General features: G+C 39.6%; 1 pseudogene; it reads left to right on the top strand.

The window, feature by feature from the left end:
- Positions 1 to 1,787: 1,787 nt before the first annotated feature.
- Positions 1,788 to 2,720, top strand: LOC102283328 (olfactory receptor 8B3-like; annotated as a pseudogene).
- The last annotated feature ends 535 nt before the right edge of the window (positions 2,721 to 3,255 follow it).

The raw sequence follows: 3,255 nt of genomic DNA, 5'->3' as shown, positions 1-3,255 counted from the left end.
TGTCCCCTTCTCCTCCTGCCCCCAACCCCTCCCAGCATCAGAGTCTTTTCCAATGAGTCAACTCTTCACATGAGGTGGCCAAAGTACTGGAGTTTCAGCTTTAGCATCATTCCTTCCAAAGAAATCCCAGGCCTGATCTTCAGAATGGACTGGTTGGATCTCCTTGCAGTCCAAGGGACTCTCAAGAGTCTTCTCCAACACCACAGTTCAAAAGCATCAATTCTTTGGCGCTCAGCCTTCTTCACAGTCCAACTCTCACATCCATACATGACCACAGGAAAAACCATAGCCTTGACTAGATGAACATTTGTTGGCAAAGTAATGTCTCTGCTTTTGAATATGCTATCTAAGTTGGTCATAACTTTCCTTCCAAGGAGTAAGTGTCTTTTAATTTCATGGCTGCAGTCACCATCTGCAGTGATTTTGGAGCCCACACACACAAAAAGAGTGAAATAATGCCATTTGCAGCAACATGCATAGACCTAGAGATTGTCATCCTAAGAAAAGAGAGTCAGACAGAGAAGGAAGAATATCATATGATATCACTTACATGTGGAATCTTATGCAAATGAACTTATTCTAAGAAACAGACTCACAGACACAGAGAAAGGAGGAAGTGGGGCAGCAGAGAGATGGATTGGGAGTTTGGAGATTAACAGATGCAAACAATTATATATAAAATGGATAAACAAGGCCCTACTGTATAGCACAGGGAATTGTATTCAATATCTTGTGATAAACCATAATGAAAAAGAATATGAAAAACAATGTGTATATATATATATATATGTATAACTGAGTCAATTTGCTGTACAGTAGAAATTAGCAGAATATTGTCAATCAACTATCCTTCAATAAAATAAATTTTTAAAAAGAAAAAAAAGATTATTTTCTTCTGTCACTTGAGAACACTGAAAATATCAAAAATTATAGAAGTTCAGAAAGATTTCCAGAGCATAGATGAATTAATGTCTATCTCCTCTCCCCTAAAATCAAAAGGATCAAGTTTGGAGAATGTGAAATGGCATTTCCAGAACCAACCAGAACCTAGGGTAAGGGAGCCAGACCTGAAGTTTTAGACACAGTTGGGTGAGTTTCTGAATTTAATTTACAATACATATTCCTTGTTTTGAGATGAAAGTCCATGGACCATTCTTTCTCATTTTGTGCTGTTGAGTCTCAAGTGAAACTGGTGGCAGCATCTGTTGGAGAGGAATCAGAGAATATTAGAGGGCTCAAAGGACATAATAGGCAGGCAGATTCCTCTAAGTAGGTAGATCTCTCATTCATCTACCTTCATGATTTTTACTCTGTGACAAGCTTGGTAACTTAATTCTCATCGACTCGGATCCCCTCATCTTGATTTAGAAACAGTGTTCTTGGTTCCTGCCACATAAGGTCTATCTGCAATGAGAAGACTGGTGAGGGAAGAGTTCACAGGAATGAAGGAATGCTGAGATGAGAGCACAAGAATTGCATCCTTGTCCATCCTTCCTTTCCCTGGGTTTTCCCAGAAGGTATGTTTGCATATGGCAGCACTTGCCTTGCCTCTCTAGGATGATTATGATGTCCTTTGTTATATTCAGCTTATAAAAGCTCTAATAAAGGCACATCCACATCACTCTGTATCTTGATCATGGAAAAGGCAGACTCTACGGGACCAGGTTGGGATAGTGTCAGGCATTCACAGTGTGTATACTCTTTCATAGGAGGAGAAACCGTGGAAGAGCTGAGTTGTTCTCTAATGGAACCCTTTTTCCTGTGTCCACAGATTCCTTTAGAGAAGAATGGCTTCCAGAAATGGGTTTTTCCTGACTCAGTTCATTCTGATGGGATTAACAGACCAAGCAGATCTCCAGCTCCCCCTTTTCTTCCTGTTCCTAAGAATGCATATGGTCACTGTGATGGGGAATCTGGGCTTGATAATCTTAATTCAGCTGAATTCATATCTACCTACCCCCATGTAGTTTTTCCACTTTAATTTGTCCTTCATAGATCTTTGTTATTCTTCTGTGTTTACACACAAAATGCTAATTAACTTCACATCAAAGAAGATTATTTCTTACATGGGGCGCATCACTCAGCTCTACTTTTTTTTTTTTTTTTTTTTTTTGTCATTTCTGAAATCTATGTGCTGACATCAATGGCCTATGACAACTATGTGGCCGTCTGTAAGCCACTTTTGTATCATGTTGCTATGTTCCCTGAAGTGTGTTCCACCCTATGCTCGGTTCCTACTTGATGGCATTTTCTGGTGCCATGGCTCACACTAGATGCATGCTGAGACTGACCTTCTGTGATGCAAACACCATCAACTATTATTTCTGTGACATCCTCCCTCTGCTCCAGCTCTCCTGCACAAGTGCCTACTTCATGAGCTGGTAGTTTTCTTAATGGCAGGCATCAATATAATTGTGCCCAGTATTACCATCTTTGTCTCTTATGGTCTCATTTTCTCTAACATCTTTCACATCAGCTCCATGGAGGGCAGGTCCAAAGCCCTAAGCACTTGCAGTTCCCACATAATTGCTGTTTCTCTGTTCTTTGGATCAATGTCATTTGTGTATCTCAAACCATCTGCTGGGTGTATGGATGAGAGAAGTATCTCTTCTGTCTTTTACACCAAGGTGGTTGCTATGAGGACCCCCTTATTCTACAGCTTTAGAAATAAAGATGTGAAAACTGCTCTGAGGAAAACTGTAAGTGGGATACAGTTTTGACTAGCAACAGTGTCTCTGTGCAGATAGTCAAAATATCAAAAGACTCTCTTTTCAACTATAATAATTTTATTAGCATCTTCTTAACCTATTTCTATTTTATCATATTGAAAGGCATTTGAGATTTGTGTCAATTTATTTATACTTATCATATAGGAGGACCTCTCTCCTTATTCACCACTTGTATAATTTCCTGTCCTTACATGTTCCTATTTTTTAATACTATTAAGAAAGACATTTGCTATCTTGTTTACTATTTATGGGCTTCCCAGTTGGCTCAGTGGTAAAGAATCCTCCTGCCAAGGCAAGAGACTCAGGTTCAATTCCTGGGTCAGGAAGAGCCCCTGGAGGAGGAAACAGGAACCCACTCCAGTATCCTTGCCTGAGAAATCCCATGGAGAGAGGAGCCTGGTGGACTACACTCTCCATATGGTCACAAAGAGATACGACATAACTGAGCACGAATGCATGTTACTATTAATTGCAGTACATTTTGTGTATTTATTATAATACATTTTGTGTATTTATTGTATTCTTT

This window comes from Bos mutus, chromosome 29, assembly GCF_027580195.1.
Source record: "Bos mutus isolate GX-2022 chromosome 29, NWIPB_WYAK_1.1, whole genome shotgun sequence".
In the NCBI taxonomy this organism is placed as follows: domain Eukaryota; kingdom Metazoa; phylum Chordata; class Mammalia; order Artiodactyla; family Bovidae; genus Bos; species Bos mutus.
The sequence above is the reverse complement of the archived record's forward strand: the minus strand, read 5'-3'. Positions and strand labels throughout refer to the sequence as shown.